Source organism: Suricata suricatta, chromosome 9, assembly GCF_006229205.1.
Source record: "Suricata suricatta isolate VVHF042 chromosome 9, meerkat_22Aug2017_6uvM2_HiC, whole genome shotgun sequence".
NCBI lineage: Eukaryota > Metazoa > Chordata > Mammalia > Carnivora > Herpestidae > Suricata > Suricata suricatta.
In genome coordinates, this window is record NC_043708.1 from 77,144,764 (window position 1) to 77,167,444 (window position 22,681).

General features: G+C 37.6%; 1 pseudogene; it reads left to right on the top strand.

Moving 5' to 3' along the window:
• The window catches only part of LOC115302283, a 61,663-nt pseudogene that overhangs the window by 18,826 nt on the left and 20,156 nt on the right, over nucleotides 1-22,681 (top strand).

The window sequence follows — 22,681 nt, forward strand, 5'->3', positions numbered from 1 at the left end:
CCCTTTTATTTTCTGAAATTCACAGTATATGACCCATATCCAATGATAAATGGTCTATAAACTCTCTTGCTGTATTTAATTGCATAAACTTCCATTATATTCTACTATTAACACGGGAACCCTTTGACACAAGATATCAGAAGGGGAAAAAACTAGTAAAAAAATTAAAACCTTCACTCTTAAGAAAACAAACAAAATCTCAGTACCCCTCAGAATCATGTTTCAACATGTAAGTTCCAAGCACACAATTTTAAATATTTTTTCAACCAATTAGTTACTTTTAATTTTGGTAGCACAGAAATCTATTAATCACTATTTAATTATCTGGAGGAGCCCTTGCCTGCCTAATTAGTGCTTTCCGTAGTGCATCTTCACCTGAACTGGGGACCCTATCAACTCATTTATCTGATACGTATTTGGTGCACTGGTGAGTTAATTAATGAAAAAAGAAAAAAAACTCATTTAAATGGTTCATTCAAAAAAAAGCTTATTAAACACTTTGAACATTAAATAAGCCGCCTGATTTTATTGGGTTTTCATTGCCCTAAAAAGCATTATATAAATGCAAAATCCCATGTGACATTTCTGGGTAAATATACGTTGTAGAAGGAATCAGAAGCAGCAGCGATCAGTTGAGTAACAATTCCTCTTAAGTACACTGCCTGAGGCTGCAGGCTTTTGAAATCTTTTACGCAAAAATGGGGACAATGATTAGACATAAGATTTTTTTTCTGAATTTTCTGGTGTTAGTTAGGAACACTAAGCATGACTGTCATTGTTATATCCTAGGTAATGTAGTGTAAAATGGTCTATACTATAACTGTGCTTTTAATACTTTACAAAACAAAGAGTAATTTCTGGAACCCAGCTCATCCTTCCATGGCATCTCCATTTTGCTGTCTTGCCAAGGGAACGGTGGGCTTGTCTTCCAGCACTCTAGCTCACGCAGCAGCACCCCTGAGAAACCTTTCCTAAGCACCCCAAGCTAGGTGAAGGGCCACTCTTGGATATTCCGACGACACTTAGTCATAGATCTTTGCCTTTCACTCACTGTGAAGGAGCAGTGGGGAACAGTAGTAAAGAACACCGCTCTGGTTTCAGGAAGACCTGAATGCGAGCCTAGATTCAGCAACTATGTTCTCAGGATTGAATAAAATTATCTAAATAAAGGATCTAGTGCCGTGTCTGACACATAGGAATGTATTATAACCGTAAGTCATTTCTTTAATTATACTCCACTGTACTTGTCTGTTGAGATGTTTCTCCTACTAGATCCTGAGCTGCTTGTGGAAACACATGACGCATCGTTTCGCTTCCAGAACCTCATGCCGAGTCTGACACGGAGCAAGCGTCCACCTATTCTTGCATAAAGTATAGACAGAACCAAGAATCTGCAGTCAAGGACCCCAAGGGGTTTAACTGTAAAATAAGTAAACTGAAATTAAATCTCCCTCCTTCTTACAGATGTCAGGGAGAATTCTGAGGCACAATTTCATACATGTTAAGTGCTTAAGACATAGTTCAAAAAAATCGCTATTTCCCTTTTATTAACACCTATATTGCTGTTTCTGGATCTCCAGTAGATTGTCAAGTAGACACAGGTGTCTAATTCCTTAACTGAATATTCATTTTGTGAGTCTCATCAGTTAAGAAAGTATCCATAAGGTATCAGAAATTGTCATAGCATGAAAATATTCAGTAGTGAGATGAACATTTGTACCATTAGATCCAACTCAAAGTCTCCTCTGCAATTAACATAGCACCTATTTTAATCCAGAGAATCAACATCTTGGTAAGTTATAATCCTGTTGAGAAACTAATATCAACAATGTCCTAAGCAAATAGAATGCAAATTTAAAAGTTAAACTGAAATTCTTCTAAATGAAGGATTTCAGGAAGTTTATTAAAGCAATATTAAAGACCTGCTCAAGTCACTATAGATCTATCAAGGTCAAGCATTTGGAAAAGGGAAAAGGGAAAAAGATGAGATTCAGAAAAGAACAATTTGAAAACCAAATGATTAGGAAACCTGTTTGAAAATTAATAAAGCTGTAGAGTATTCTTGCAAAATTGATTCTATCTATAAGCATGCTCTGAAAGTCAAATATGAAGACTTATATATCGCAAAATTATGTTGGAAAGATGAACCAATCTAAGATTTGGTTAATTTTTCACTAGTTCCAAGAATTAGAGTACAACTTTTATTGTAACCTAAATTTTATTTTTAAAATAGTTGCACTATTTTTCATTTTATATTTCTAGATACAGTCCCAACCAAACATTTCTATTTCCACTATTGTCTTTGAAATTTTAGTTTTAATTTTTTTTGTTTATTTATTTATTTTGAGAGAGAGAGAGAGAGAGAGAGAGAGAGAGAGAGAGCGAGTGAGAGAGAGCACGCGCCTGTGAGCAGGAAAGGGACAGAGAGAGGGAAAAAGAAAATCCGACGCATGGCTCAATCACACAAACCATAAGATCATGACTTGAGCAAAATATCCTGAGTTTGATACTCAACTGACTGAGCCACCCAGGGGTCCCTTGGCTTCAATTTTAAGCAGATTTACTCTAATTGTTCTTTACTGGTTCCAGTTACATGCGGTTTGGGAAGGAGAATTGTTCCTTGATGTTGCTACCACTAGCACTCCTGACACCATGTTCCACCATCTTCTGATGACTTCCAAGCGCACCCAGGATATGAATGGGGTACTCTTCAGTTCAAGTTCATGCACAATGCACTCTTTAAAGGGAAAAGCTAAGAGACTGCTGCAGAGATCCTAATGAAGCAACTCTCATCTCAAGAATAGTCCTTTGGCATGGTGGAGTCCTCCTTTTTGGGAACTCCTTTCTTCCACATAAACAAGGTGAAAAGCTCCTAATTCTACTACACTAGGAAATAGGTAGGGCCTCCCTAACCAAATCACATTCAATGCCGGACACTGCAGTGCTCCAAAAAGTCAGTGATAAGTATGGGTTATTAGATATATTACATACAGTATTCCAGAATGTTTTTAACTTTTTCCCATCTCTTTCTTTTCCTGATATAATCATTGGTTAGTTAAGAGAAGCAAAGATTTATAAAAATAATTTTAATATGATTTCCTTCTCTAATGTTAAAAAACACTAAAAGGAGAAATACATAATACAAAACTATTGTAATTTATTATGTAATACTTCTAAAAACATATTAAATTCTACATTTTATAAATTTATTCTATAACCTGTGAATATCTTTTGCCCAAGGATAGTTACTGATATCATTGGTAATTATATACTGTACACCCGGTGTTGTTCAAATATGACAAGGTGTTTTTGTTTACATTATTAATGGTAATTTTAAAGAAAAAATCAGAAAGATTCATCAGAATACTAAAGGTAATTTTCTTTCAATCTCTCTCAAGTTAGTTCAACTCTAATTCAGGCAAATTCCTGACAGATATCAGAGTTCTATTTACTGATTATCTCTTCTTCCCTTTGGGATCGTAAGATTTTAAGTGAAAAGAATCTAAAAGATTTATTGCTAATGGGATTCTACAAATGTTATCTTTGTTCAGAGTAGAAGTAATATATGATCCTGGCTTTGTGGTGCATCTTTAATGTTCTTTTTTTGAATATGTATAACTCATTTAGAGACCAAGAATAGATAGTAACTCATCATTTTTGCTACCTGTCTTAAAATATCTGCATTTTGTCTGTATGAAAATAATATAAACTTGTGATTTAATTGATGCCATAACTTCGATTCAACACCACACTCACTGTAGACAAAGAGGCTCTGAAGAACAAACGAAATGCTTATTCACCAGAAGAAAGGTCGTAACATGTGATATTTACATGTATGTCATGTCCTATTACTAAATCTGCATAAGCCATCTTCCTTCATTATTTCTGAATGGGAGACTGATGATAAGTGCTATTTTCAAGATTTTTTTAATCCTTTTTATTTGTCTAGCTAATTTGTGTGCTGACGCATTACAAGGGTGACTGTTTTGCTTGTTAAGTTATTAGGGATGTGTAACTCCCAAAAAATCAAGGACAAGTTCTTAAATGTAGCGTTTGCATGTGTCGACAGCTTCAGGGGAGAGAGGTCAGTTGTGTGGTGAAGAAAGAAGACATCTGTCCGTGTGATCCTAATTCATTTTGCATAGTTGACATTGGGCTTGGAATCCAGAATGATTTGTTGTTAGATTAAGCAGCAGGGAAGCTTATGGCTTATTATTTTTACTCCAGATACAACGGAAGCAATGGGTGAATAATGAGAGGAACACAGATAATCACAATGATACTAGGCAATGAATTGCATAGTGATAGTGCAGGTTTTATCAGACGGGGATGGCCAGCCAGTGAGCTAACCCAAACCATATATATGCAGATTAGTCAAATCTTTATTACATCTGCAAATAGCTACTGGCATGCTTTTCCTCTCCCACTTTATAATTTTGACGATTCTGACTCTGAGCCCTACCTTCCATCCAAGGAAATTTAAATTAAAAGGAAATGTATCACATCGTGATAAGAAAATGAAAATGCACCCAGTGACACCAAATAATCGCACAATTAAGGCACTAACATTAACCAACACTGCTTCTCTATTCCTAGAACACCTACAACTGATTCCTTAGCCAGTGCAAGTTTCATCCAATTCTTACCCATCTCTTTCCCTCCTTACCCATTCCAGTGAACTTAGCTCACCCAAGATTTCTCATTTGCTGTGCTCTGTCCCTTGTTTAAATTCAAGAGAATACAGATCAGTCCTCTTTTTTCTCGCTATAAAGTCTCTTCAGAATTTAATTCAAGGAGATTGTATTTGTTACAATGAATACAGATTGTTCAATGGGGCACATTTCAGAAATGCTGAAAGGAGTGCAGGGGTTGGCGGGGAGGGGACTAGCTGTGTGGTGGGGGGAGTGACGTTTTATACATCACCTCGTGTTTGTTAAGGTCTAAAAGCACTGAAAGGGATTTGTTCTGTTTGTGTAAAGGGCCTCCGTGCTCTGGGTCTCTAAGATGTTATGCCAAGCTTTTTAGCACATGAGCTTTCTCTTGATCTTGGGCCTGACATGACCAAAATGCAGGGGCTCAGCCTCTCTGGGACTGACCTGTATTGTCACTCCAATCTGGCATCTAGGAGTACACCACCTAAACAGTTGGTTTTCTGCAACTAACATGTTGTTTATTTTAATCTATGAATTTGGAAAATCATTTCTGTGTATCCTATTATTTCAAAGAGCTGTTCTGTTTACTAAGTGTTTTCACTTATCAAATTGACTGTTACTAAAAGATCTGAGATCTCCCAGGAGGATGAAGATCCTTAATCACATAATGCGAACTAAACAGTCAGTTATTAGAGTCATTGAAAATATTAATAGCCCTAGAGAGAGAGTTCCAGAACACAGGGCTGCATACTCTAGTTATGAATTGTTAGTCATAGGCTCTGGGTTCTTTTCCTTGACTCCATCATTGCCCTACATTCTATAACTGGAAAATCCATACAACTCGATTTTACTGTTGGCTGTGATGCATAGACCAAAGGGCTTAAAAATATTTTATCAATCTAGAAAGAAAACAACACTGGGAGAATAGGTAGATACATATATGTGTGTACATGTGTATATATATTGAACATATATATTGAACCGGCTAGACTTGATGAAGTACAATCAAGAATGAGTTTTCTTTTTCTCTATTATTTTAAAAAGTTCTCTGTTAGACGTTCTTTCCACGGTCTTAGAAAATATCTCATAAAGTTCCCTGTGGCTTTCGTGGTCACTTCTAGGTATTAGAACAGTATTATTTTCATGTGTGAAAATATCCAGTCTAATCTAAATCAAACCTGAATCATTTCAAAACTTTTACCCCTGCCCCTACATATGCCAAACTTACAACTTCAGTACAGAAATGGAAAAATGGAAATAGGGAGCAGCCTAAGGAGGGGATAGATAGAAAGGACAACGATTTCCTTGATCAGTGCTTATGGAACGTGACTCTTGCTGTTCCGGCTCTGTATCTCGCGGGCTACTTTGGTGGAGGGGTGGTCTTTGGAGATCCCCAGAGTGGAACTTGAGTGCTTCCTTCCCATAGTCCATTCAGGCTGTTTCAACAGTGTGTCATAGACGAGGTGGCTTATATATGACAGAAATTTATTTCTCATGGCTCTGGAGGCTGGGAGTACAAGTTCAGGACATCAGCATGGTGGGGTGACTATCCTCTTATGGGTCCCAGACTTCTCACTGTATCCTCACATGGTGAAAGGGCTGCTTTCTTGGACTTCTTTTATAAGAGGATCATTTTTATAAGGCTCTGTCCTATGACCTAATCACTTCCCTAAGGCCCCACCTCCTATCACCCTGGGTATTAGGATTTCTACATATGAAATCAGGGAGAACATGAATCAGATCATAACACCCCGGCAGGCAGCCCTCATGTTTAGGCGCCTTACTAAATGGCTCTAGCCATCAACAATACAAATATCCAGATAGCCCCAGGGGGAAACTAAACTCCAATGCCTTTAAACTCTAGAAGTAAAAGCTATCACACCACAGCTCTCTCTCTCTCTCCAGGCTCTACTCCAATTCAACAGCAGTCTGGACCTGGAACTTTCTGAAGATCACAAGATCCTAGCTGGGGAATGGTTGGACCTGTCTCACATGGCTGGGTGAAACCAGGAACACTGCAAGCTTTCTTTTACTACAGATTGGCAAATAACCAATTAAAAGATGCACAAGAGATCTGAATAGACAGTTCTCAAAAGAAAAATATACATGACTAATAAACACAAGTAAAGATACTCAACATCATTAGCCATCTTGGAAATGCAAATCAAAACCACAATGAGATACCACTTCATACCTACCAGGATGGCTATCATCAATAGATAATACCTAGGGCAGGCAAGGGCATGAAAGAATTGGAACCCTCAGTGTCTGCTGGTGGAAGTGGAAAATGGTTCAGCCACTTTGGAAAACAGTCTGGCATATCCTCAAAAAATTAAACACAGAGTTACCATACTAACCAGCAATTCCATTCCTAAATACATACCCCAGAGAAATGAAAACATATGTGCACCAAAAAATAATAATAATATATGTGTATACAAATGTTTATGGCAGCATTTGTCATAATAACCAAAAATAAACCCAACTAAATATCCATCAAATAATGGATAAGTAAAATGTAATGTATCTGTACAATGGACTGTGTTTTAGGCAGTGAAAGAAATGAGATACTGATACATGCTACAACATGGATGAAACTTGGAACACTACACTAAGTGACATAAATTAGTCACAAAACACCACAAAGTGTGTGAATCTGTTGAGATGAAATGTCCAGGAGAGGCAAATCACTAGAGGCAGAAAGTAGATTAGTGGGTGCTTGGGATTAGGGCGTTGGGAAAGGCAGGTGTGGATTGAGGGGTGATAGGTAGGAGCTGACTAGTTTCATTTGAGGGTAATGACAATGTTTTTAAATGGATTCTATCACAAGAATCACATCACAGTTTTCACAATTCTGAATATATAAAAACCTGAATTATATACCTTATATTGGTGAATTGTATGTTTTATGAATTGTATCACAATCATAGAGCTTTGTTAAAAAGCATATTCTCACCTCCTTCCTTCAAAATTCGGTGGAAATAAAAAAAAAAAAGAACTCTCTAGAACTCTCTTCTACAGACTAGAAAAGTCAGTCCTACACAGATGAGTCTAGCATCTTTCCTCAGAAAGGGCAGCACTTATCACCAATTTCCTCAGCTTTTGGGTCCCAACCAAGACTCCAAGCCAGAAAGAAAATCTCACTTAACAATCTATTAAACCAGTAAGAATTTAAAACATTACTCTTAGCCTTTCATGTGTCTTTTCTTCATGCTCCAATTTAAGAAAAATGATTAAACTTCCAAACTTTGCAGAGGGGTGCATATATTTTATAGCTCGCATTACCCTCCCAAGTGCTTCAGTTTCCCATAACTCTGCTGGTTATGTATTTCAATTAAGGGATTAAGAGCTAATCTTATAATAAACTCAATAAACATTTGGTGACTGTCCAACTGACTATTCTAATAAGAATATAGTTTACTATTTAATGAATTCCTACATCCAAATCCTTAAACAACCCTATAAGATAAGTGTTGTTGAATAACCATTCTGCAGATAAGGAAACTGAAGCTCAGAATGCTTAAGAAGTGTTTGCAAAATGAGTCAGTTAGTGCGTGACTGAGCCAGGATTTAAATCAACAGCCTCTGCACTACACACAAAGCCTCTGAGTTTCTTTCTCTCTTTTTGGCTCTCTTTGATAAAAGAAATGTTCACATCATTTAAAAATGAAATACATAGTTGCTGCTTCCCAGGGTGAGACCTGAAATCATACAATATGCAATATAAGTTCGAAGAAATATGGCCACTTGCCATAAGTAATGTATTTGTATGGTTTACAAAGTATGAAACAGTCGTCATTGGTCAGCCTCTGTCCATTTCTGAGTGAGATGCTGATGTTTCCTGATTCCATTTTGAAAATGCATTTTCTATAAAAGCCTGGAGAATGTGACAGAGATTATCATCAGAACACAAACTGAGACTAGACTCTGAGAAGATGAATGGAACAATTTCAGAAATATCAATAGCTAGTTGAGAGACCCATATCCACACTCATCCTAGAGTACTTCGCCATTTCAGGATCACCTTCAATAAAGATTAATCCACGTACAAGGCAAAGTGAATATGGCCTCAAAGAAATTTAAAATGTGCTTCCTTTCTAAATATAATTATTGATGCAAAAGGAAAACCATAAATGCTATTTTTGACAAACTACTTAACCTTCTGCCTATTTCCTCATTTGTAACATGCCCTGTTCTGGCTGTAGTTTCAAGTCACATCTAAACGAACAAATATTTCCACAGACAGATTCTTCGAACCTAGGAAAAAAAACATTTGTTCCTTTAGATGTGCTGCCTTCCCTTCGTATGTTCTGCCCGCCCGTTCTATTTTCTCCTGGATTTTACTAAAGAAAATATAACCAAGACATAGTACTAAAGTGTGTCCACACTTCCCCATTTATAACTGCAGAATAAATTCAATTCAATTAATCCCTATCAACTAAATCAGCCCATCATTTACAAACATTAACTGAGAATCAGGGAGCAGAGGCCATTTAGAGAAAGTCAATGACATAACAGAGAAGCATGGAAGCAAACTAGCAAAAAAAAATCTAACCTTTGCAGAAACAGAAAAATACTTTTTAAAAACTCTAATTCAGGGGCGCCTTGGTGGCTCAGTTGGTTAAGCATCTGACTTCGGCTCAGGTCATGATCTCACAGTTCGTGGGTTCGATCTCCACGTCAGGCTATGTGCTGCCAGCTCAGAGCTTGGAGCTTGCTTCAGATTCTGTGTCTCCCTCCCTCTGCCCCTCCCTTACTCATGCTCTGTTTTTCTCTGTCTCAATAATAAACATTAAAAAAAATTTTTTAAATGCATTTATTTCCTTGGCAAAACTAAAGAAGTTAATACATGCATAATATTAGAATAGGCTACAATAAGAAAAGAACAATATAAGATACTACACTACTATAGATAGTAAAGAGATATCAGAAATATGAATGACAAATGAAAACTTTAGTTTTCATTTGTCATTTACAAACTTTAGTTTTCATTTGTCATTTACAAACTAAATAATGAAAAGGAGCGTGCCATAAACAAACTGGCGATCAGGACGATGGAGTTGACAGAGTTTCCTAGAACTAAGAGCAAAAAGGAAAAGAAATGAAATGATGAGTAAAAGGTTACAAGATGTGGATATCCAACAACTATCTAGCCAGAGATTGAAAATTAGAGAGGAGTAAAGGGGTAAAGGAAATCATTTTTTACAAAGAGAACAAATTCTATGAACTGAAGGAGAGAGAAAGAAAAAAAAACAAGTTTAGTACAAAAGAATGATCATTTGAATTGCCGTGCAATGCTATAAACTAGGGAGCAGTTCCTCTAATAGCTGAGAAGAAATAATTTTGAACCCCTAATTTTCTACTCAAGTGTAAAACCAGAAGGAAAGAAATTGTCAGTCAAGAACTCGGAAAACTCACCACCTACCCAAGCCACTTTCGTAAACACCATTTATTGAGAAGGATACTCAGGGAAAATGAAAAACAATACAATTTAGATGATGACCTAAGGCAAAAGGAAACACTAGCTTGAATCCCATATGAATATAAGGAAATGAAAGAAGCGAAAGAAATCTAACAAAGAATCTGTCATCCCTTCATGTATTATGCTAGATTTTCCTTCACAGGAATTTAGTAACTTAGGGCTCATTTCAGTTTTTCTTCTGTGCATTCATTTCCACTATTGGGTTCTACAATAAATAATATTCACATGATCATAATATTTTAAACATTGTAAAACTGTAAAATTTTAGTCTCAACTTCTAGACAAAGCATGAAGTCTTAGTTAGTTAACTATAGTAATATAATAAATGGCAATGTTACAAAACTGAAAAAGGTAATAATAATAATATGTTCAAAAAATCTACAAAGCCTTTTCTCCTTAGACACTGCCTGAAGTTTCTAAATCACAGAACATTTGAAGTCATAGAATAGATAGAAATTAGTAGAAGTCAAGCAATAGGATATTCTGACAAGTCATCAGATATTTTAAGTTAACAAAGCTAAAAGTTGAAAAAATATATTATTTACATTTATAGTAGTAATTATAGATATTGTTTTAAATTTTGTAAAAAGCTAAAATGCTTCAATGTGTAAAAAGTAAAACAGATATACACCAAAATATTAATAGTAATTTTTTTTCTGGGTATGAGAAATTCTGGTTGATCTGCTCGCTTATTTTTCCCTATTTTTTTAGTTTCCAAGTGTCCTTTGCACAATACTTTCTTCTTCAGAAAACACAAACTAAACATAATTTTGTCTTTGATAAAGCCATTTAACATGATTTCAAAAATGCAAAATTATTCATATTTTATATATATTTAACCTGCACTTTGAAGGTCATGACAGCATGAAGTCAAAATAAAATGCAAAGTTTGTCCAAGAATGTACCTGTCTACCCACTGCCCAAGTCTGTGGCAAGAGAAAGTATCTGTGTTCACCAGAGAGATAATAGTACCAATAGTCCATAACATCCACGTCCACTCAGGTGTTTCATTAAGTGCCTGCCTTCAGTGGTCTCCACCAGTCCAAGTTTCTGTCTTCAGTTTACATATTCAGAAATCTAATTTCCCAGTTCACTCAGAATTGACAGGATTCTGAGTGGCTAATTCTCATTAACCTAGCATTAGGTTAGGTGAAACAACAATTTACTAATATACTTTCAGAAACAGAACTGCCAAAATTTCTATCAGCAGTTAAAAGCCCTCTCCCTGATTAGGTCTAGAAATTCACTGAGAAAGATAATAGTAAAGGTGAGCATGTGTTGAATGCCCCATGTATTTAAATTATATGTATCAGATTCTTCTTTGCCTTTTTTTACTCATCCTTAATTTCCTCTTTCCATCTATTACCTCCCCCCATTTTGTCAGTGATACTCCCTTGACAACGTATTAAAATGCAATCATCTCATTTATTTAGGGTTGGTGCCTCCCTGCTGGATTTGAGGAAAGGTCTAGGGATGGGTGGAGAACACATTTAAGACTTAAGAAGACCATAAGAGACTCTCTTACAGAGAATAAACTGAGGGTGGGATGGGAGGTGGGTGCTAGGGAAGAGGGGGAAGTGGGTGATGAGCATTGAGGAGGGCACTTGGTGGGATGAGCACTGGGTGTTGTATGTAAGCGATGAACCACGGGAATCTAGCCCAAAAAACCAAGAGCACACTGTACACACTGTATGTTATCCAATTTGACAATAAATTATATTTTAAAAATAAAAGACTTCAGAAGTTACTTCAGCACTGTATGGCACGCTATGTTCTCCTCATGCAGATCACTAACCTCAATCACTTCATCTTGATTCTTACTCATTTCCACTACAGAGAAGTAATTTCAGATCTTGCCCTGAGATTCTAGGTATTCCTTCAACATAGGGATCGGAATGGATGTTTTGAAAACTGTAAGTGCTATCTATCTGCAAAGGTATTCTAGTTATTGGTTGTGTCACACCAAAGAGACTAGAATCACTTGTGTAGCTGTGGAGAGACCTGACAGCTAAGAACAATGCGCAGTAAGCCATTTCTTCCGGGAGACGGACAGTCACTTCAGAACCTTACAGAGCATTATCTGATCTTTTTCTGCCTTTAAGTTCTGTGAGAAGAAATTAACTATCATTAATTCATTAAAGAAATGCCTTGTGGATTTTATGAATGCTCATGAATATTTCATAAAGTGATTAAAATTGTTAATCCTGCTCCCAATTAATTTTAAGTAATTCTTAGAACACATGTAAATAACAGGGAATTCTAATGTTTTATTATGTGTCCTTTATATAACTTAGGCCATTAAAATTGCGTTTCTGACGGGGTACATTTCTTAGGGCCTTATGTCATTTTTTGAAAGCAACAGTTCATGTTTACTTTATTTGAGTCTGTATTCATTTTGAGAGGATTTTGAGGGGGGAGGATATTGAGGGACTTTAAGAGGGGAAAAAATACTTTCAAAGAATGCAAAGCCTGGCTCACCTAGGAAGTATCATAACTAAAGTTGTAGATTTTTTTCTCCTCCACCAATCTGCTCAGGTGGTATTCAGCATATCTGCTCTAATTGAGAAAGCTATTATCTGTGGAATTAGATACAAAGCTAATTCTATTCCTTTGTTCCTTTCTTTCTTTCCTCATGCTTTAGCTTTTCATTATGCTTGGCTACTACATGGGAAGAAAAAGGAACTTCAATCTGGAGGCAATTTATAATAATGGAAAGTTCACAGAGTCAAAAAGAACTAGCTAGAAGAGATCATGACTTCCTAGCTCGATGGTCTTGGGTAAATTACTGCACTTCTCTGAATTTCACTTCCTTTACCTGTAATGTTTTGACGACAATACCTTCCCTTCTTGCCTTGTAAGATTATTTTTGAGGATTATTTCTGAGGGTCTTGAAACACCCTCATTTGAAACAAGTCTATTTTTCTAGTGGTCCATTTACATGTTGCTGACTTTTTCTTTAACTTTCAACCTTTGGATAATTTCTTGCAAGGTAGGGTGAGGCAGGACATGGAGGGAGATAAGATATGGTCCACAGGTGGTCCAAATGTCAGGATGAGTTCTGAGGCCCTTGTGTCTCACAGCATCCGGTAGGGTCTGCATAGTCGGACATCCCCCCAAACACATTTTCAGCTCTTACTCTGTAACCACAGGACTTCCATCCTGAGTACCCATCACTTCCAAAGAGATGCTCTTGTCAGTGGCCTAACTTACTCTGGGGAGAATTGCTTCCATCGTAAGTAGCCAACTGAAGTTCTGTTGTTCCTTTGCCGGTGGCGTTCTGTGAGAACAAATTCCAGTCTTTGACATAGGGAGGCATATTTATGACCTTTGACCTCTTCGTTCAACACATTTTTCCTTTCTGTTGTTTTTTGAGAATTAGCTTTTAGTGTTAGCACTCCATCCTATAGGGTCTCTTTTGTTTAAAGGCATTTGTATGCTTTGCACTTACTTTGGCTCTTATTATGAGGAGTTGGATACGTAGACGCACAGCCCAGAGTTACTTGACTGCTTTTGCATCCTTTTGTAAAAGGTTTCCAAATCAAGAGAATCATGTATTTGTTATTTCTGGGTCCATTAAATGCCCACGTAATTGACATTAGCCATTGTGCCACTAACAAAGCAAAGAAACCACAATGTTTCTGTGATGTATAGACATTTCAACGTTGGCTTATAGTTGCACAAGCCCATCTAATCACCTGAATGACAATACATTGAGACAGGCACCAGATTATATGGTCAGGCATCCAAATGCTCTTACATTGTTTGGAGATGCATACGCTCCAGCCAACCAATAATGTGCTGTTTTAAAGTTTTTGAAGTTGGCAAAGAGAAACTTTTAAAACACAGATAAAAGTGGTAAGGGTCTGCAGAAGTGTCTAACCTATCCCCAGCGTTAACATAAACACAAAAGAAAGTTACATTGTAGACAGATGCATAACATAATCAGAAATCAGGATCTGACATTGCATATTCTTCATTTGCAAACGCATTCCTTTCTAAAAAGCTGCAATTAATTACAAACTAGTTTTGATGCCGTTTTTGCTTTCCTTAAATATGGAGTGAATTCACCCCATAAACTAATGAACCAAAGTGGAGCCAAATAGAGACCAGCTGGCTGGATGGCTCAGTAATTTTATCCACATGATTGACTTTATGATCCTTTCACTGAAGTAACTAGTCTTTATTCTTGCAATCAGCACCAATGACAATTTGGGAGGGGTGGGAAATTATTAAAATCTGGAGAGAGAGGAGGTGCGGTTTGTTTGATGTGGAGTAACACGTTCTAACACACGCTTCTTTGGTATTATAGGTGCTGAATGCCGGCCCTCTCTGGCTTCCAAAGAAACACACTGATTAGTTGCCACAGAGACGTAATAAGCAACCAATGCCCAAATAATCATTGCAGATACTCCATTAACAGCATCTAACTGTGTGGCTTCTAGCCACACAAATTGTTTTTTGACAGCTTGTAACCTTTTCAAACAGTTTCCTTTGGGCATTATACCACACTCAGATCTAATTTTAACTTTTGCTTAGTCTATAATTTATGAGTTTCTTTAGAGATGCATAATATATCTGAGGTGAAAGGATACATTCAAATAAAAGCCAAAAACAAAATCAATTGCTGTTTTAATCCATAAAAACTTTGCTCCCCAGGAGATAACTACAAGAAGACAGAACAGGAAGCAGGGAGGGAAGGACCTAAATGATCTAGAATTCCCATAGAACTTATTTCAAAACAAGCAAGTTTAATCCATTTAAAAAGGATCATAGATGTACAGAAATGAAGCATATTGCTGGTACGTGCAAAAGTTTGTTCTAAGATCCTTGAGACTATACAACATAAAAATGAGAAATTATAAAATGACTTATTGACAATGTCAGTGAAGAGCTAAAATATATAACACCCCTTAATCTGAGAAAATTCCCAGGTTTATAATTTCCAGATACTGGAATGTCTCCACTCAAGGAGGAGGAGAGTATCATTCCAAACTCTGGTCAAAAAGAGGATTCCACTTAAAAATCCTAGATTGCAAATTGCTGGAGCTAAAGAGAACTTCAGAAACCAGCTGGTCAGGCTCAAAAGGAAGTCCAGCGCCTTCATCCTCAACTCTTCCCTCCCCTCACTCCCAACACCCGACTATCATCAAGTCCAGCCGGCTCACAGGAATCATGTCCTCCCGCTGCTGGACCCCTAGCTCCCCAGGGCCATCACCTCCCACTTGGACTCTGCGAGGGCTCAGCAAACTCCAGCTTTCATTCCACTTCCTGCCTCTTTTGGTATGATCTGTAAGCTAAGAGTCATTTTTACATTTTTAAAATAATTGTTAAAAAAAAAAAAGCAAAGGAATAGTATTTCATGATATGTGAAATTATAAGAAATTCAAATTATGGTGTCCATCAATAAAGTTTTACTGAAACACCACCATGCTCATTCTTGCCTATAGACGCTTTTGCTTTACAGTAGCAGGATTGTATAATTAAGACAAAGACCATACGGCCCATAAACCCACAATATTTACTCTCTGGCCCCTTTTTACTATCTGACCCTTGACAGAAAAAGTAGGCTGACCTCTGTGTAATCAGTTCTCTGTACCTATGCTTTCTCTGCCACAGTCAGTTCTGCACACAGCAACCAGGGGTCCTTTTAAAGCAAATCAAATCCTGTCATTTCCTACTTGAAACCCACCAAGCCTGGTCTGGCCAATATGGCAGCCACTGGCCGCATGTTATTGAGCACTTGTGTCTAGTGCAACTGAAGAAATGAATTTTAAGTTTTATTTAATTTTGATTATTCTAAATTTAAAAACTGATTCTTGATTTAATTATTGGAAAGCATTTATGTATTGCTGAAACAAGTCGGGTATGTGCATATACTATCTCAGATGTAAATTTTATGAAATCTTAATGTAGATCAATTATTTCCAATGAAAACTTGGCATCCAAACTGAAATGTGCTATAAATGTAAAATACACATGGATTTCAAAGACTCAATTCAAAAAGAGAGCGTAAAATATCTCAATAATTTTGACTGTGACTACATGTTGAAATGATAATGTTTTATATATTTTGTTAGGTAAATTAGATTTAATAAGTATTAGTTATTTCTTTTACTTTTTTAATGTGGTTACTAAATATTTAAAATTCTGTATGTGGCTTGTGTTATATTTCTGCTGGGCAATGCTGCTTCGATGGGTTTACATGATGGTGAAAATAAATGCAACCCCTCACAGTGTCAGCGAGGTTTTCCATGGCCCCTGCCCACCTCTTTAATCACATCTCTTGTCAGTCTCCTCACCCTGGCATTTTGCCAGGCCCTCAAAGACACTCGCCTAATTGTTGCCTTCTAGTCTTTTTTTGTACCAACTGTGCCTTCTCTCTGGGAACTGCTGCCCTATGGCATGACTCATTCTAATCATTCAAGCACAGCTTAAATGCTAGTCTCCTCAAAGAGACCTCCCTAATCCACCGCTAGTCACTTTCTGCCATTCCTCCCAGTTTTCTTCTCTTCGTAAGCTATTATCAGGATCTGGAATTTTCTTCCATACTAATTTAAGGGTCTATTGACTGTCTCCATTCCCTACATACCCCCACCCCAACATACCAAGAGCAAGAACCTTGTCAGTTTTGTTCACTGATCTATCCCCAGCATTTAATGCCAAGTGCTCAATAAATATTCCAATGAATGATCCCTCATTTGGATGAAAAACTAAGACATGGAACAATTGAAAGACTTAATGACAGAGCAGAATAGAAAATAGGTCTCCTCCTTCCAGCGCAGTGATTTTTTTAATTGAAGTATAATTGACATATGTTATATTAATTTCAGGTATACAATACAATGATTTGATAATTCTATACACCATGCTGTGTTTACCATAAGTGTAATCACCATCTGTCACCATACAACATTATTACAATATTTTTTAAATTTTTTAATGTTAGTTTATTTTTGAGAAAGAGGTGGGGGGAGGTGCAGAAAGAGAAGGAGACAGAGGATTCAAAGTAGGCTCTGTGCTAACAGTAGAGAGTCCAACGCAGGGCTTGAACTCATGAACTGTGATATCATGACCTGAGCCAGAGTCAGACGCTTAACTGACTGAGCCACCCAGGTGCCCCATTATTACAATATTATTGACTTTATGCCCTTGGTTGTACTTTTCGTCCCCATGGCTTATTTTAGAACTAGAAGTTTGTACCTCTAACTCCCCTTTACCTACTTTACCTATTCCCCCCAACCCCTTCCCTCTAGGAACCATCAGTGTGTTCTACGTATTTATGTTTCTGTGTCTGTTTGGTTTTTTAGATTCCATGTATAAATGAAGTCACATAGTATTTGTCTTTCTCTGTCTGACTTATTTCACTTAGCACAATGCCCTCGAGGTCCATCCATATTGTCACCAATGGCAAGATCTCCCTCTTGCTCATGGTCGCCAGCTCAGTGTTTTTAAGGGCTGCCATGGCTCCGTGTCTCCCCTGGTCAGAACATCGAGCCCTTCTGCTTAGCTGTGTGATGCTCTGTCAGGACGCCAGCTTCCACAGCAAAAGGTCAGATAAGCCAACCACTTCATTTACCCATGGGCACCCAAAACCTTCTCTGTAGCATCATTCCCTCTCTTAAGTGCCTGGCCAGATTGCCAGGAGCTTTTAGAATTGCTTCCCAGATGATTTTTACCCCTGGGTGTGGAAATAATCACCAAAATTAGAGAAGGAAATCAATGGCATTTAGCCTGTCTCACACACCAAAGCTGTCACAGAGCAGAAGGAACTAGGTCATAAGGACAGAAAAGAGGCCAATTAAATAGTCTGGAGTAATCGTGCAACCACCATGAGCAGAAAAATAAACACTAGGGATCAGGATGCCCTTCCTCTTTTATCTTTTTCATTTTCCTCTTTTATTAATCAGCATTCAAACTAATGCTTATGTTCCCACAAATTAAGCAACAGCCCAAAGGTTGATATTTGAATGCATGTTGGGAAAAAAAAGTGACACACTCCACTCCTGCTCTATTCTAAACTGTCACTGTTTGTAACATCAGCTATTTCAGGATTTAGTCCTCCTTAGAACCGGGTATTTCTGGGAGAGATATTGGTACCTTAATTTACATGGAAAATGTTAGGAGAATAAAACTAGAGGCGGTATCTGCCTTGTAGTTTTCTGTACAAGTAGACATACTATCGTGGCCATATTGTATTCCAAATAATACATGTTCCACTAACAGCCTTTAATTTACTCTCATTGACTACCACCTAAGGAACTCTTGGATTTCTCTCTTCTTCCTTCCCTTATTCTTTCACACATCACTGGGGAAGGAAATCTTTTCTTTGACCTTCACATGCATTTGCCAGTGCCTTCTGAGAATCTTTCATGTGAACTGGACTGTCAGGTGTATCCAGCAACTGAGAGGAGGCTTAGGGTTGGGGGAGAACAGGGAGATGGGACTGTCCATGAGCAAACCATGTGGCCAACGTGAAGGCTTCATCATGTCAAAGAAGAGGATACGTAAATGAAGGGATGTGGGGAGCAGACTTTAAATGTCAGACTGAAGTGTTGGAACTTTATTCTGTCCGTAACACAAAACTACCAGAAATTTTATTACGTGAATAAAAGATTGTCATTTATTGCATAAATGACATATCTAGGAGAATATTAATGACTAGCATTTATTGAGCACTATGTGCTAGACAATGTTTCTAAGCACTTCACATGCTTATATGTGATTTAGTCCTCACGATGATCCCATAGAGTAGGTAGAACCTTTACTGTTCCTACTTTACAGAAGAGGAAAATGAGATGCAGATAGATTAAAGAACTTGCCCAGTGTCACACAGCTAATATGTGGACGAGCCAGGATTCCAACCCAAGTAGTGTCTGTCTCCAGTGCTCTTCAGAACAGCTACACAATAAGGCAGAGAAGCTAAAAGACTCTGACACAGGCAGAACTGTAGCTAGTCTATCTGGAGCCTTTGTATAAAGTCAGAAAAAATTACCTTTCCTGTGGGCAGACACACCCCCTTGCCCTATGGCTTATGCAACAAAAAAGGCTAGACTCAGCCCTCATCTGTTGCCATCACACCAATTTTTCAACATTTGATTTTTCATTGAATTGCTGAAATATATTAAACCTTCACGTCCTAAAACTATCAGCAAAGTAAGCTCTACACTACAAAGCCTTGTTTCAAAGATGAATGTGAATATTTGAGTGTGTGTGTGTGTGTGTGTGTGTGTACATGTGTGTGCGTGCAAAGTAAAAAAAGAGGCCAAGTTCCACATTTGGGTTGATGCCAGAACAAGATCAAAGAACAGCCACAAAATATTGGAGTTGAGAACCGGAGTCCCTGGTGAAATCTTCCAGGAATTCACAAAAATCTTCTTTGAAGATAAAGGTCATCAAAAGTCATCAGGAATTCTCCTGGGGATTCGAACTCCTCTTTCTCAGTCACATTACTAATAATTTTAATTAGGGAAAGAGGAGTGATCCAGAAGGCTTCCACAGAGTAAGTAACATTAGGCCATGCTAAAATTTGCCTGCTCATATAGATGACTTAATTTAGATACATATAGACCACATACAGAAATGCATGTGCTTTTCCAAAAGAACCCAGACTGCCATTGCTTTTCTATCCTTGCCAGATTTACAGACTTGTTCCTAATTGTGAGGTCAACCCAGACTGCCTTTTGTCCCAATACCAGAGAAACGGCATGAAAATTACCTAAATCCAAAGATCAAGGTTCAAGATCAAGTCAGCCACAGTCCCTATTGCTAGATCATTCTCCCCACCCCCTCCCCCATCTCTTGACCAGTCATTTTCTAAATCCAGGGCCCAGTACTTTGGTGCCCAGTTTTTTGGGACCTCCTGCAGTACATCTGGAACCCTCAGCCAGACCTCCTGAGCACACAACCCTGATGGACTTGATGAGACAGCAGTAAAGACCACTCTTGTTCTTTCCCACCATTTCATTCATAAATCTGGATGGGGAAATTAAAATTTGCTTCCACTTTATAACCTTTGGTTTTATCTGAATTCTGTAGTCTGAGTTCTAGAAGTCACTTTCCATCTAAAACTCTCTGCTTTCTTTAAAACCCTGGCTTCAAGCAGAAATAATTACCTAGATCTACCTGAGGTTAGGTCATAAGCTGGCTAAAATTTTAAATTCCCACGTGCCCAAATAATTCATTCTTGTAATATAAAAGTGCCAGATTCCTGAAGTCTCCTGAGAAACCAAAGTTCAAGTTGACTGTAGTAGTGTACTCCAGACAAGAAAGCCACAATGCCTTAAAGAACAAGTTCTTACCCTTGTAAACTCATGAATGGGCTGCAGGGGCTAAATGAGCTTTCTGGGATATTATATAATATATAAATGTGTGTGTGTGTGTGTGTGTGTGTGTGTGTGTGTGTTCCTTTTTCTAAGGAGGACCATAGATGTCATCAAAATTTCAAAGGAGTAAGTGTGCCACAAAATACCAAAGTACATTGGCCCGTCAACCATAGCCTTCTCATATAGTCAGTGCCCCCAGCTATGTATCTTTGCCTAGATAGAAAAGCTAAAATACTTGGCACATTTATTTTCTTTCTTTCTCTTAATTTGTAGTTCATAATGCTAAAAAATACTTTAAAGTATCAGCACATTCCAAATCACCATTGTTGATGCCCTTGACGCATTTTCCTAAATATGATCTTGAAAAACCTCAAAAATTATTTCAATTCTATAAATGCTCTCAAAGCCTAATCTACTAGTGAAATTACCACGAGGAAAATTAGACACATATATGCACACATAATGAACTACTGACTTAAAAACTGAGAAAAATTCTAAATGGCTTTTCTATAATCTTGCAGTTTCCTATTAGATTATATTAGATTCCATTCTTAAACTATACAGTGGGACGTCATTATCATACAAGAACAGCAAAATGGGACCATCACCTGCACCTCAGGCTAATCCCAGCAGGTCTTTATACCCTGCACTTGATATATTTGAATCCAGATGATCCAGTGCTATTATGTCACAGGTCTTCCTTAACATGATTTCAGCAAATCCTTCCATTCCTTCAAAAATAATTCATTCTGGTATAGATAATGTCAATATGTTAAGCACACATAAAGGCACTATTTATTCTATTAAATTGGAAAGGTTATTGGTCATGTAAACCTAGTCAAATCTCAACTTTATCTGACTTTACCATTCCACTGGGGTTACCTAAATCACATTCAATCACAACAAATGCAACCTTTTTGACTGCAAAACTATTCCTCAACCAATACTGCATAATTGAGTCTTTTTCCACCAAGATTGACTGGAGTTACGATATTGTCAAACCTTCTGAGAATCAATCTCCCTCTCTCTCTCCCTGCTCCCCCCAAACTCCCTTAATTTCCTTTTTCCCTTCCTCGTTATGTTTACATAACTAAAAACAAAATGGGAACTTCCTGGTCTTGAAAATGGATTTTTTTATTTGCCAGTTGGTCAGTCACAAGTGGATAAAGTGGAACAAAATTTTTCAAAGTTAAAACACTTTTTTTGAAAACATAATTTAGTTAGTCATACCATTTAGTGTAACTAAAACCACTAAACATATTTCCAAAATCTATTAAGGAATTGAATATGTAGCTCAATCTTATGAGCATGTAGCCAAGCATGAGGTATATAATTTCACGAATGTATTCACCACCTCTGAATGCCTTGTGCTACGAATGTGGTAGTTACTGTAAGTGTGAGGGTGAACACTAGCTCACCTTTGCCTTTAGCTAAATCAAAGTCCACTCATATCACACTTGAGAGAAATGAATTAGCAAAGCCAGATTTGGGTATGTGATACCTCCTGTATTCCTTTTCTACCATTGTTGCAACAAATCACATAATGTGTAAAACAACACAAATTTATTACCTTATAGTTCTATAGGTCAGAAATCTTTTCAACTTTAAGTTTATTTTTGAGAGAGAGATAGAGTGTGAGTGGAGGAGGGGCAGAGAGAGACACACACATACACAGAATCTGAAGCAGGCTCCAGGTTCGGAGCTGTCAGCACAGAGGCTGACATGGGGCTCAAAACCACACACTGTGAGATCATGACTTGAGCCAAAGTCAGACACTTAACCAACTGAGCCGTCCAGGTGTCCCTGTAGGTCAGAAATCTAAAATGGGTCCCACTGGGTTGAATCTGTATTAGTAGAGCTGTGTTCCTTTCCAGATTCTCTAGAGGAGAATTGATTCTCTTCCAGGGAAAATCTGCTTCCTTGTCTTTTCCAGCTTCTGGAAGCCACCTGCATTCCTTGGTTTGTGGCCTTTTCCTCTGTCTTCAAAGCCAGCAACAGTGGGTTCATTTCTTCTCCTGTCACATCACTCTAACCTCCTCTCTGCCTCCCTCTTTCACTTTTAAAGGCCATTTGGATTACATTGAATCCACCTGGATAATCTAATATCTCCCTCTTTGAAAGTCAGCTGATTAATCATCTTAATTCTATTTGCAACCTTAATTCATTTTTACAAAGCAAAGTAACATATTCACAGGTCGTGAGGATTAGGATGTGTACATCTTTGG